This window comes from Euprymna scolopes, chromosome 7 (genome assembly GCF_053919585.1).
Source record: "Euprymna scolopes isolate OS-2025 chromosome 7, ASM5391958v1, whole genome shotgun sequence".
NCBI classification, from domain to species: Eukaryota; Metazoa; Mollusca; class Cephalopoda; order Sepiida; family Sepiolidae; genus Euprymna; species Euprymna scolopes.
In genome coordinates, this window is record NC_136488.1 from 13,419,272 (window position 1) to 13,428,996 (window position 9,725).

General features: G+C 38.2%; 34 non-coding genes across 34 annotated transcripts; 7 read left to right on the top strand and 27 right to left on the bottom strand.

Annotated features, from left to right (window-relative positions):
* The first annotated feature begins 126 nt into the window (after window positions 1-126).
* Window positions 127-208, top strand: Trnas-aga (transfer RNA serine (anticodon AGA)). Its single transcript has one exon. It is a non-coding gene; the product is annotated as a tRNA-Ser (tRNA).
* A 202-nt stretch (window positions 209-410) lies between these two features.
* Trnas-aga (transfer RNA serine (anticodon AGA)) lies at window positions 411-492 on the top strand. Its single transcript has one exon. It is a non-coding gene; the product is annotated as a tRNA-Ser (tRNA).
* A 202-nt stretch (window positions 493-694) lies between these two features.
* Window positions 695-776, top strand: Trnas-aga (transfer RNA serine (anticodon AGA)). Its single transcript has one exon. It is a non-coding gene; the product is annotated as a tRNA-Ser (tRNA).
* A 202-nt stretch (window positions 777-978) lies between these two features.
* Window positions 979-1,060, top strand: Trnas-aga (transfer RNA serine (anticodon AGA)). Its single transcript has one exon. It is a non-coding gene; the product is annotated as a tRNA-Ser (tRNA).
* Window positions 1,061-1,262: 202 nt separating this feature from the next.
* On the top strand, window positions 1,263-1,344 carry Trnas-aga (transfer RNA serine (anticodon AGA)). The gene has a single exon. It is a non-coding gene; the product is annotated as a tRNA-Ser (tRNA).
* A 202-nt stretch (window positions 1,345-1,546) lies between these two features.
* On the top strand, window positions 1,547-1,628 carry Trnas-aga (transfer RNA serine (anticodon AGA)). The gene has a single exon. It is a non-coding gene; the product is annotated as a tRNA-Ser (tRNA).
* A 202-nt stretch (window positions 1,629-1,830) lies between these two features.
* On the top strand, window positions 1,831-1,912 carry Trnas-aga (transfer RNA serine (anticodon AGA)). The gene has a single exon. It is a non-coding gene; the product is annotated as a tRNA-Ser (tRNA).
* A 262-nt stretch (window positions 1,913-2,174) lies between these two features.
* On the bottom strand, window positions 2,175-2,256 carry Trnas-aga (transfer RNA serine (anticodon AGA)). The gene has a single exon. It is a non-coding gene; the product is annotated as a tRNA-Ser (tRNA).
* A 202-nt stretch (window positions 2,257-2,458) lies between these two features.
* Window positions 2,459-2,540, bottom strand: Trnas-aga (transfer RNA serine (anticodon AGA)). The gene has a single exon. It is a non-coding gene; the product is annotated as a tRNA-Ser (tRNA).
* Window positions 2,541-2,742: 202 nt separating this feature from the next.
* Window positions 2,743-2,824, bottom strand: Trnas-aga (transfer RNA serine (anticodon AGA)). The gene has a single exon. It is a non-coding gene; the product is annotated as a tRNA-Ser (tRNA).
* Window positions 2,825-3,026: 202 nt separating this feature from the next.
* Window positions 3,027-3,108, bottom strand: Trnas-aga (transfer RNA serine (anticodon AGA)). Its single transcript has one exon. It is a non-coding gene; the product is annotated as a tRNA-Ser (tRNA).
* Window positions 3,109-3,310: 202 nt separating this feature from the next.
* Window positions 3,311-3,392, bottom strand: Trnas-aga (transfer RNA serine (anticodon AGA)). The gene has a single exon. It is a non-coding gene; the product is annotated as a tRNA-Ser (tRNA).
* A 202-nt stretch (window positions 3,393-3,594) lies between these two features.
* On the bottom strand, window positions 3,595-3,676 carry Trnas-aga (transfer RNA serine (anticodon AGA)). Its single transcript has one exon. It is a non-coding gene; the product is annotated as a tRNA-Ser (tRNA).
* A 202-nt stretch (window positions 3,677-3,878) lies between these two features.
* On the bottom strand, window positions 3,879-3,960 carry Trnas-aga (transfer RNA serine (anticodon AGA)). The gene has a single exon. It is a non-coding gene; the product is annotated as a tRNA-Ser (tRNA).
* Window positions 3,961-4,162: 202 nt separating this feature from the next.
* On the bottom strand, window positions 4,163-4,244 carry Trnas-aga (transfer RNA serine (anticodon AGA)). The gene has a single exon. It is a non-coding gene; the product is annotated as a tRNA-Ser (tRNA).
* A 202-nt stretch (window positions 4,245-4,446) lies between these two features.
* Window positions 4,447-4,528, bottom strand: Trnas-aga (transfer RNA serine (anticodon AGA)). The gene has a single exon. It is a non-coding gene; the product is annotated as a tRNA-Ser (tRNA).
* Window positions 4,529-4,730: 202 nt separating this feature from the next.
* Window positions 4,731-4,812, bottom strand: Trnas-aga (transfer RNA serine (anticodon AGA)). Its single transcript has one exon. It is a non-coding gene; the product is annotated as a tRNA-Ser (tRNA).
* Window positions 4,813-5,014: 202 nt separating this feature from the next.
* Window positions 5,015-5,096, bottom strand: Trnas-aga (transfer RNA serine (anticodon AGA)). Its single transcript has one exon. It is a non-coding gene; the product is annotated as a tRNA-Ser (tRNA).
* Window positions 5,097-5,298: 202 nt separating this feature from the next.
* On the bottom strand, window positions 5,299-5,380 carry Trnas-aga (transfer RNA serine (anticodon AGA)). Its single transcript has one exon. It is a non-coding gene; the product is annotated as a tRNA-Ser (tRNA).
* Window positions 5,381-5,582: 202 nt separating this feature from the next.
* Trnas-aga (transfer RNA serine (anticodon AGA)) lies at window positions 5,583-5,664 on the bottom strand. Its single transcript has one exon. It is a non-coding gene; the product is annotated as a tRNA-Ser (tRNA).
* A 202-nt stretch (window positions 5,665-5,866) lies between these two features.
* On the bottom strand, window positions 5,867-5,948 carry Trnas-aga (transfer RNA serine (anticodon AGA)). Its single transcript has one exon. It is a non-coding gene; the product is annotated as a tRNA-Ser (tRNA).
* A 202-nt stretch (window positions 5,949-6,150) lies between these two features.
* On the bottom strand, window positions 6,151-6,232 carry Trnas-aga (transfer RNA serine (anticodon AGA)). The gene has a single exon. It is a non-coding gene; the product is annotated as a tRNA-Ser (tRNA).
* A 202-nt stretch (window positions 6,233-6,434) lies between these two features.
* Window positions 6,435-6,516, bottom strand: Trnas-aga (transfer RNA serine (anticodon AGA)). Its single transcript has one exon. It is a non-coding gene; the product is annotated as a tRNA-Ser (tRNA).
* Window positions 6,517-6,718: 202 nt separating this feature from the next.
* On the bottom strand, window positions 6,719-6,800 carry Trnas-aga (transfer RNA serine (anticodon AGA)). The gene has a single exon. It is a non-coding gene; the product is annotated as a tRNA-Ser (tRNA).
* Window positions 6,801-7,002: 202 nt separating this feature from the next.
* Window positions 7,003-7,084, bottom strand: Trnas-aga (transfer RNA serine (anticodon AGA)). Its single transcript has one exon. It is a non-coding gene; the product is annotated as a tRNA-Ser (tRNA).
* A 201-nt stretch (window positions 7,085-7,285) lies between these two features.
* Trnay-aua (transfer RNA tyrosine (anticodon AUA)) lies at window positions 7,286-7,367 on the bottom strand. The gene has a single exon. It is a non-coding gene; the product is annotated as a tRNA-Tyr (tRNA).
* Window positions 7,368-7,569: 202 nt separating this feature from the next.
* Trnas-aga (transfer RNA serine (anticodon AGA)) lies at window positions 7,570-7,651 on the bottom strand. The gene has a single exon. It is a non-coding gene; the product is annotated as a tRNA-Ser (tRNA).
* Window positions 7,652-7,853: 202 nt separating this feature from the next.
* Trnas-aga (transfer RNA serine (anticodon AGA)) lies at window positions 7,854-7,935 on the bottom strand. The gene has a single exon. It is a non-coding gene; the product is annotated as a tRNA-Ser (tRNA).
* A 202-nt stretch (window positions 7,936-8,137) lies between these two features.
* On the bottom strand, window positions 8,138-8,219 carry Trnas-aga (transfer RNA serine (anticodon AGA)). Its single transcript has one exon. It is a non-coding gene; the product is annotated as a tRNA-Ser (tRNA).
* Window positions 8,220-8,421: 202 nt separating this feature from the next.
* Window positions 8,422-8,503, bottom strand: Trnas-aga (transfer RNA serine (anticodon AGA)). The gene has a single exon. It is a non-coding gene; the product is annotated as a tRNA-Ser (tRNA).
* A 202-nt stretch (window positions 8,504-8,705) lies between these two features.
* Window positions 8,706-8,787, bottom strand: Trnas-aga (transfer RNA serine (anticodon AGA)). The gene has a single exon. It is a non-coding gene; the product is annotated as a tRNA-Ser (tRNA).
* Window positions 8,788-8,989: 202 nt separating this feature from the next.
* Trnas-aga (transfer RNA serine (anticodon AGA)) lies at window positions 8,990-9,071 on the bottom strand. The gene has a single exon. It is a non-coding gene; the product is annotated as a tRNA-Ser (tRNA).
* A 202-nt stretch (window positions 9,072-9,273) lies between these two features.
* On the bottom strand, window positions 9,274-9,355 carry Trnas-aga (transfer RNA serine (anticodon AGA)). Its single transcript has one exon. It is a non-coding gene; the product is annotated as a tRNA-Ser (tRNA).
* A 202-nt stretch (window positions 9,356-9,557) lies between these two features.
* On the bottom strand, window positions 9,558-9,639 carry Trnas-aga (transfer RNA serine (anticodon AGA)). The gene has a single exon. It is a non-coding gene; the product is annotated as a tRNA-Ser (tRNA).
* Window positions 9,640-9,725: the final 86 nt, after the last annotated feature.

A 9,725-nucleotide genomic window follows, 5' to 3' on the forward strand; every position in this document is an offset into this window, starting at 1 on the left:
TCTCAACTAAGAAGAACAAAAAGAGAACGGTTGGACAGGAGGAATTGTAATTTTTAATCGTATAATATCATAAAGATCTGATTGATACATAATAAAGATAGAAGTATGAGAACTAAAATGCATGTGGTCGTCGTGGCCGAGCGGTTAAGGCGATGGACTAGAAATCCATTGGGGTCTCCCCGCATAGGTTCGAATCCTATCGGCGACGTTGCTTTTGGATTTTATTCATGGTCAGGGAAAAGTGTAAATGGATTCAATCGAAACACAGGAAAACATTAGATTATTCTCAACTAAGAAGAACAAAAACAGAACGGTTGGACAGGAGGAATTGTCATTTTTAATCGTATAATATCATAAAGATCTGATTGATACATAATAAAGATAGAAGTATGAGAACTAAAATGTATGTGGTCGTCGTGGCCGAGCGGTTAAGGCGATGGACTAGAAATCCATTGGGGTCTCCCCGCGTAGGTTCGAATCCTATCGGCGACGTTGCTTTTGGATTTTATTCATGGTCAGGGAAAAGTGTAAATGGATTCAATCGAAACACAGGTAAACATTAGATCATTCTCAACTGAGAAGAAGCAAAATAGAACGGTTAAAAAGAACAAATGTTTATTTTAAATCGTATATTATCATAAAGATCTGATTGATACATAATAAAGATAGAAGTATGAGAACTAAAATGCATGTGGTCGTCGTGGCCGAGCGGTTAAGGCGATGGACTAGAAATCCATTGGGGTCTCCCCGCATAGGTTCGAATGCTATCGGCGACGTTGCTTTTGGATTTTATTCATGGTCAGGGAAAAGTGTAAAATGATTCAATCGAAACACAGGAAAACATTAGATTATTCTCAACTAAGAAGAACAAAAAGAGAACGGTTGGACAGGAGGAATTGTAATTTTTAATCGTATAATATCATAAAGATCTGATTGATACATAATAAAGATAGAAGTATGAGAACTAAAATGCATGTGGTCGTCGTGACCGAGCGGTTAAGGCGATGGACTAGAAATCCATTGGGTTCTCCCCGCATAGGTTCGAATGCTATCGGCGACGTCGCTTTTGGATTTTATTCATGGTCAGGGAAAAGTGTAAATGGATTCAATCGAAACACAGGAAAACATTAGATTATTCTCAACTAAGAAGAACAAAAACAGAACGGTTGGACAGGAGGAATTGTAATTTTTAATCGTATAATATCATAAAGATCTGATTGATACATAATAAAGATAGAAGTATGAGAACTAAAATGCATGTGGTCGTCGTGGCCGAGCGGTTAAGGCGATGGACTAGAAATCCATTGGGGTCTCCCCGCGTAGGTTCGAATCCTATCGGCGACGTTGCTTTTGGATTTTATTCATGGTCAGGGAAAAGTGTAAATGGATTCAATCGAAACACAGGTAAACATTAGATCATTCTCAACTGAGAAGAAGCAAAATAGAACGGTTAAAAAGAACGAATGTTTATTTTTAATCGTATATTATCATAAAGATCTGATTGATACATAATAAAGATAGAAGTATGAGAACTAAAATGCATGTGGTCGTCGTGGCCGAGCGGTTAAGGCGATGGACTAGAAATCCATTGGGGTCTCCCCGCATAGGTTCGAATGCTATCGGCGACGTTGCTTTTGGATTTTATTCATGGTCAGGGAAAAGTGTAAATGGATTCAATCGAAACACAGGAAAACATTAGATTATTCTCAACTAAGAAGAACAAAAAGAGAACGGTTGGACAGGAGGAATTGTAATTTTTAATCGTATAATATCATAAAGATCTGATTGATACATAATAAAGATAGAAGTATGAGAACTAAAATGCATGTGGTCGTCGTGGCCGAGCGGTTAAGGCGATGGACAAGAAATCCATTGGGGTCTCCCCGCGTAGGTTCGAATCCTATCGGCGACGTTGCTTTTGGATTTTATTCATGGTCAGGGAAAAGTGTAAATGGATTCAATCGAAACACAGGTAAACATTAGATCATTCTCATACTTCTATTTTATTATGTATCAATCAGATCTTTATGATATTATACGATTAAAAATGACAATTCCTCCTGTCCAACCGTTCTGTTTTTGTTCTTCTTAGTTGAGAATAATCTAATGTTTTCCTGTGTTTCGATTGAATCCATTTACACTTTTCCCTGACCATGAATAAAATCCAAAAGCGACGTCGCCGATAGCATTCGAACCTATGCGGGGAGAACCCAATGGATTTCTAGTCCATCGCCTTAACCGCTCGGCCACGACGACCACATGCATTTTAGTTCTCATACTTCTATCTTTATTATGTATCAATCAGATCTTTATGATATTATACGATTAAAAATTACAATTCCTCCTGTCCAACCGTTCTCTTTTTGTTCTTCTTAGTTGAGAATAATCTAATGTTTTCCTGTGTTTCGATTGAATCCATTTACACTTTTCCCTGACCATGAATAAAATCCAAAAGCAACGTCGCCGATAGCATTCGAACCTATGCGGGGAGACCCCAATGGATTTCTAGTCCATCGCCTTAACCGCTCGGCCACGACGACCACATGCATTTTAGTTCTCATACTTCTATCTTTATTATGTATCAATCAGATCTTTATGATAATATACGATTAAAAATAAACATTCGTTCTTTTTAACCGTTCTATTTTGCTTCTTCTCAGTTGAGAATGATCTAATGTTTACCTGTGTTTCGATTGAATCCATTTACACTTTTCCCTGACCATGAATAAAATCCAAAAGCAACGTCGCCGATAGGATTCGAACCTACGCGGGGAGACCCCAATGGATTTCTAGTCCATCGCCTTAACCGCTCGGCCACGACGACCACACGCATTTTAGTTCTCATACTTCTATCTTTATTATGTATCAATCAGATCTTTATGATATTATACGATTAAAAATAAACATTCCTTCTTTCTAACCGTTCTATTTTGCTTCTCCTCAGTTGAGAATGATCTAATGTTTACCTGTGTTTCGATTGAATCCATTTACACTTTTCCCTGACCATGAATAAAATCCAAAAGCAACGTCGCCGATAGGATTCGAACCTATGCGGGGAGACCCCAATGGATTTCTAGTCCATCGCCTTAACCGCTCGGCCACGACGACCACATGCATTTTAGTTCTCATACTTCTATCTTTATTATGTATCAATCAGATCTTTATGATATTATACGATTAAAAATGACAATTCCTCCTGTCCAACCGTTCTGTTTTTGTTCTTCTTAGTTGAGAATAATCTAATGTTTTCCTGTGTTTCGATTGAATCCATTTACACTTTTCCCTGACCATGAATAAAATCCAAAAGCAACGTCGCCGATAGCATTCGAACCTATGCGGGGAGACCCCAATGGATTTCTAGTCCATCGCCTTAACCGCTCGGCCACGACGACCACATGCATTTTAGTTCTCATACTTCTATCTTTATTATGTATCAATCAGATCTTTATGATAATATACGATTAAAAATAAACATTCGTTCTTTTTAACCGTTCTATTTTGCTTCTTCTCAGTTGAGAATGATCTAATGTTTACCTGTGTTTCGATTGAATCCATTTACACTTTTCCCTGACCATGAATAAAATCCAAAAGCAACGTCGCCGATAGGATTCGAACCTACGCGGGGAGACCCCAATGGATTTCTAGTCCATCGCCTTAACCGCTCGGCCACGACGACCACATACATTTTAGTTCTCATACTTCTATCTTTATTATGTATCAATCAGATCTTTATGATATTATACGATTAAAAATTACAATTCCTCCTGTCCAACCGTTCTGTTTTTGTTCTTCTTAGTTGAGAATAATCTAATGTTTTCCTGTGTTTCGATTGAATCCATTTACACTTTTCCCTGACCATGAATAAAATCCAAAAGCAACGTCGCCGATAGGATTCGAACCTATGCGGGGAGACCCCAATGGATTTCTAGTCCATCGCCTTAACCGCTCGGCCACGACGACCACATGCATTTTAGTTCTCATACTTCTATCTTTATTATGTATCAATCAGATCTTTATGATATTATACGATTAAAAATTACAATTCCTCCTGTCCAACCGTTCTCTTTTTGTTCTTCTTAGTTGAGAATAATCTAATGTTTTCCTGTGTTTCGATTGAATCCATTTACACTTTTCCCTGACCATGAATAAAATCCAAAAGCAACGTCGCCGATAGCATTCGAACCTATGCGGGGAGACCCCAATGGATTTCTAGTCCATCGCCTTAACCGCTCGGCCACGACGACCACATGCATTTTAGTTCTCATACTTCTATCTTTATTATGTATCAATCAGATCTTTATGATAATATACGATTAAAAATAAGCATTCGTTCTTTTTAACCGTTCTATTTTGCTTCTTCTCAGTTGAGAATGATCTAATGTTTACCTGTGTTTCGATTGAATCCATTTACACTTTTCCCTGACCATGAATAAAATCCAAAAGCAACGTCGCCGATAGGATTCGAACCTACGCGGGGAGACCCCAATGGATTTCTAGTCCATCGCCTTAACCGCTCGGCCACGACGACCACATGCATTTTAGTTCTCATACTTCTATCTTTATTATGTATCAATCAGATCTTTATGATATTATACGATTAAAAATGACAATTCCTCCTGTCCAACCGTTCTGTTTTTGTTCTTCTTAGTTGAGAATAATCTAATGTTTTCCTGTGTTTCGATTGAATCCATTTACACTTTTCCCTGACCATGAATAAAATCCAAAAGCGACGTCGCCGATAGCATTCGAACCTATGCGGGGAGAACCCAATGGATTTCTAGTCCATCGCCTTAACCGCTCGGCCACGACGACCACATACATTTTAGTTCTCATACTTCTATCTTTATTATGTATCAATCAGATCTTTATGATATTATACGATTAAAAATGACAATTCCTCCTGTCCAACCGTTCTGTTTTTGTTCTTCTTAGTTGAGATTAATCTAATGTTTTCCTGTGTTTCGATTGAATCCATTTACACTTTTCCCTGACCATGAATAAAATCCAAAAGCAACGTCGCCGATAGGATTCGAACCTATGCGGGGAGACCCCAATGGATTTCTAGTCCATCGCCTTAACCGCTCGGCCACGACGACCACATGCATTTTAGTTCTCATACTTCTATCTTTATTATGTATCAATCAGATCTTTATGATATTATACGATTAAAAATTACAATTCCTCCTGTCCAACCGTTCTCTTTTTGTTCTTCTTAGTTGAGAATAATCTAATGTTTTCCTGTGTTTCGATTGAATCCATTTACACTTTTCCCTGACCATGAATAAAATCCAAAAGCAACGTCGCCGATAGCATTCGAACCTATGCGGGGAGACCCCAATGGATTTCTAGTCCATCGCCTTAACCGCTCGGCCACGACGACCACATGCATTTTAGTTCTCATACTTCTATCTTTATTATGTATCAATCAGATCTTTATGATAATATACGATTAAAAATAAACATTCGTTCTTTTTAACCGTTCTATTTTGCTTCTTCTCAGTTGAGAATGATCTAATGTTTACCTGTGTTTCGATTGAATCCATTTACACTTTTCCCTGACCATGAATAAAATCCAAAAGCAACGTCGCCGATAGGATTCGAACCTACGCGGGGAGACCCCAATGGATTTCTAGTCCATCGCCTTAACCGCTCGGCCACGACGACCACATGCATTTTAGTTCTCATACTTCTATCTTTATTATGTATCAATCAGATCTTTATGATATTATACGATTAAAAATGACAATTCCTCCTGTCCAACCGTTCTGTTTTTGTTCTTCTTAGTTGAGAATAATCTAATGTTTTCCTGTGTTTCGATTGAATCCATTTACACTTTTCCCTGACCATGAATAAAATCCAAAAGCGACGTCGCCGATAGCATTCGAACCTATGCGGGGAGAACCCAATGGATTTCTAGTCCATCGCCTTAACCGCTCGGCCACGACGACCACATGCATTTTAGTTCTCATACTTCTATCTTTATTATGTATCAATCAGATCTTTTTGATATTATACGATTAAAAATAAACATTCCTTCTTTCTAACCGTTCTATTTTGCTTCTCCTCAGTTGAGAATGATCTAATGTTTACCTGTGTTTCGATTGAATCCATTTACACTTTTCCCTGACCATGAATAAAATCCAAAAGCAACGTCGCCGATAGGATTCGAACCTATGCGGGGAGACCCCAATGGATTTCTAGTCCATCGCCTTAACCGCTCGGCCACGACGACCACATGCATTTTAGTTCTCATACTTCTATCTTTATTATGTATCAATCAGATCTTTATGATATTATACGATTAAAAATTACAATTCCTCCTGTCCAACCGTTCTCTTTTTGTTCTTCTTAGTTGAGAATAATCTAATGTTTTCCTGTGTTTCGATTGAATCCATTTACACTTTTCCCTGACCATGAATAATATCCAAAAGCAACGTCGCCGATAGCATTCGAACCTTTGCGGGGAGACCCCAATGGATTTCTAGTCCATCGCCTTAACCGCTCGGCCACGACGACCACATGCATTTTAGTTCTCATACTTCTATCTTTATTATGTATCAATCAGATCTTTATGATAATATACGATTAAAAATAAACATTCGTTCTTTTTAACCGTTCTATTTTGCTTCTTCTCAGTTGAGAATGATCTAATGTTTACCTGTGTTTCGATTGAATCCATTTACACTTTTCCCTGACCATGAATAAAATCCAAAAGCAACGTCGCCGATAGGATTCGAACCTACGCGGGGAGACCCCAATGGATTTCTAGTCCATCGCCTTAACCGCTCGGCCACGACGACCACATGCATTTTAGTTCTCATACTTCTATCTTTATTATGTATCAATCAGATCTTTATGATATTATACGATTAAAAATGACAATTCCTCCTGTCCAACCGTTCTGTTTTTGTTCTTCTTAGTTGAGAATAATCTAATGTTTTCCTGTGTTTCGATTGAATCCATTTACACTTTTCCCTGACCATGAATAAAATCCAAAAGCAACGTCGCCGATAGGATTCGAACCTATGCGGGGAGACCCCAATGGATTTCTAGTCCATCGCCTTAACCGCTCGGCCACGACGACCACATGCATTTTAGTTCTCATACTTCTATCTTTATTATGTATCAATCAGATCTTTATGATATTATACGATTAAAAATGAACATTTCTTTTTTTAACCGTTCTATTTTGCTTCTTCTCAGTTGAGAATGATCTAATGTGTACCTGTGTTTCGATTGAATCCATTTACACTTTTCCCTGACCATGAATAAAATCCAAAAGCAACGTCGCCGATAGGATTCGAACCTATGCGGGGAGACCCCAATGGATTTATAGTCCATAAACTTAACCGCTCGGCCACGACGACCACATGCATTTTAGTTCTCATACTTCTATCTTTATTATGAATCAATCAGATCTTTCTGATATTATACGATTAAAAATAAACATTCCTTCTTTCTAACCGTTCTATTTTGCTTCTCCTCAGTTGAGAATGATCTAATGTTTACCTGTGTTTCGATTGAATCCATTTACACTTTTCCCTGACCATGAATAAAATCCAAAAGCAACGTCGCCGATAGGATTCGAACCTATGCGGGGAGACCCCAATGGATTTCTAGTCCATCGCCTTAACCGCTCGGCCACGACGACCACATGCATTTTAGTTCTCATACTTCTATCTTTATTATGTATCAATCAGATCTTTATGATATTATACGATTAAAAATTACAATTCCTCCTGTCCAACCGTTCTCTTTTTGTTCTTCTTAGTTGAGAATAATCTAATGTTTTCCTGTGTTTCGATTGAATCCATTTACACTTTTCCCTGACCATGAATAAAATCCAAAAGCAACGTCGCCGATAGCATTCGAACCTATGCGGGGAGACCCCAATGGATTTCTAGTCCATCGCCTTAACCGCTCGGCCACGACGACCACATGCATTTTAGTTCTCATACTTCTATCTTTATTATGTATCAATCAGATCTTTATGATAATATACGATTAAAAATAAACATTCGTTCTTTTTAACCGTTCTATTTTGCTTCTTCTCAGTTGAGAATGATCTAATGTTTACCTGTGTTTCGATTGAATCCATTTACACTTTTCCCTGACCATGAATAAAATCCAAAAGCAACGTCGCCGATAGGATTCGAACCTACGCGGGGAGACCCCAATGGATTTCTAGTCCATCGCCTTAACCGCTCGGCCACGACGACCACACGCATTTTAGTTCTCATACTTCTATCTTTATTATGTATCAATCAGATCTTTATGATATTATACGATTAAAAATAAACATTCCTTCTTTCTAACCGTTCTATTTTGCTTCTCCTCAGTTGAGAATGATCTAATGTTTACCTGTGTTTCGATTGAATCCATTTACACTTTTCCCTGACCATGAATAAAATCCAAAAGCAACGTCGCCGATAGGATTCGAACCTATGCGGGGAGACCCCAATGGATTTCTAGTCCATCGCCTTAACCGCTCGGCCACGACGACCACATGCATTTTAGTTCTCATACTTCTATCTTTATTATGTATCAATCAGATCTTTATGATATTATACGATTAAAAATGACAATTCCTCCTGTCCAACCGTTCTGTTTTTGTTCTTCTTAGTTGAGAATAATCTAATGTTTTCCTGTGTTTCGATTGAATCCATTTACACTTTTCCCTGACCATGAATAAAATCCAAAAGCAACGTCGCCGATAGCATTCGAACCTATGCGGGGAGACCCCAATGGATTTCTAGTCCATCGCCTTAACCGCTCGGCCACGACGACCACATGCATTTTAGTTCTCATACTTCTATCTTTATTATGTATCAATCAGATCTTTATGATAATATACGATTAAAAATAAACATTCGTTCTTTTTAACCGTTCTATTTTGCTTCTTCTCAGTTGAGAATGATCTAATGTTTACCTGTGTTTCGATTGAATCCATTTACACTTTTCCCTGACCATGAATAAAATCCAAAAGCAACGTCGCCGATAGGATTCGAACCTACGCGGGGAGACCCCAATGGATTTCTAGTCCATCGCCTTAACCGCTCGGCCACGACGACCACATACATTTTAGTTCTCATACTTCTATCTTTATTATGTATCAATCAGATCTTTATGATATTATACGATTAAAAATTACAATTCCTCCTGTCCAACCGTTCTGTTTTTGTTCTTCTTAGTTGAGAATAATCTAATGTTTTCCTGTGTTTCGATTGAATCCATTTACACTTTTCCCTGACCATGAATAAAATCCAAAAGCAACGTCGCCGATAGGATTCGAACCTATGCGGGGAGACCCCAATGGATTTCTAGTCCATCGCCTTAACCGCTCGGCCACGACGACCACATGCATTTTAGTTCTCATACTTCTATCTTTATTATGTATCAATCAGATCTTTATGATATTATACGATTAAAAATTACAATTCCTCCTGTCCAACCGTTCTCTTTTTGTTCTTCTTAGTTGAGAATAATCTAATGTTTTCCTGTGTTTCGATTGAATCCATTTACACTTTTCCCTGACCATGAATAAAATCCAAAAGCAACGTCGCCGATAGCATTCGAACCTATGCGGGGAGACCCCAATGGATTTCTAGTCCATCGCCTTAACCGCTCGGCCACGACGACCACATGCATTTTAGTTCTCATACTTCTATCTTTATTATGTATCAATCAGATCTTTATGATAATATACGATTAAAAATAAGCATTCG